The sequence below is a fragment of the Etheostoma spectabile genome, chromosome 21, assembly GCF_008692095.1.
Source record: "Etheostoma spectabile isolate EspeVRDwgs_2016 chromosome 21, UIUC_Espe_1.0, whole genome shotgun sequence".
Lineage (NCBI taxonomy): Eukaryota > Metazoa > Chordata > Actinopteri > Perciformes > Percidae > Etheostoma > Etheostoma spectabile.
In genome coordinates, this window is record NC_045753.1 from 7,255,772 (window position 1) to 7,256,120 (window position 349).

Here is a 349-nt window from a genome sequence, read left to right on the forward strand (position 1 = left end):
TTTTCACTTAAGATAAAACCAAAAACCTTTTGTCAGTAAATGTCAGTTGACTTACAATAAATAAAGACAGGAATATTCTCTTCATAAGACCATCATGTTTATTGTGATGTCACTGTCTTTTTAAAATGTGCATCACCTTCTCTGTTGTTTTGAAAAAAAATGACATGTTGCTGCCAGCTGGTATGCTGTTAACACATCAACTAATGAGAAAAACAAAGACAAGTATAAAATAAAGGAAATCATGGTCTTTTCGCTACAAAAACGTATGCAACCTTTCTGTAACTTTTACCACAATAATTTAAAACTGTTTTATAGACCTATGCTTTAAAACTTGACATGTAATGTAATA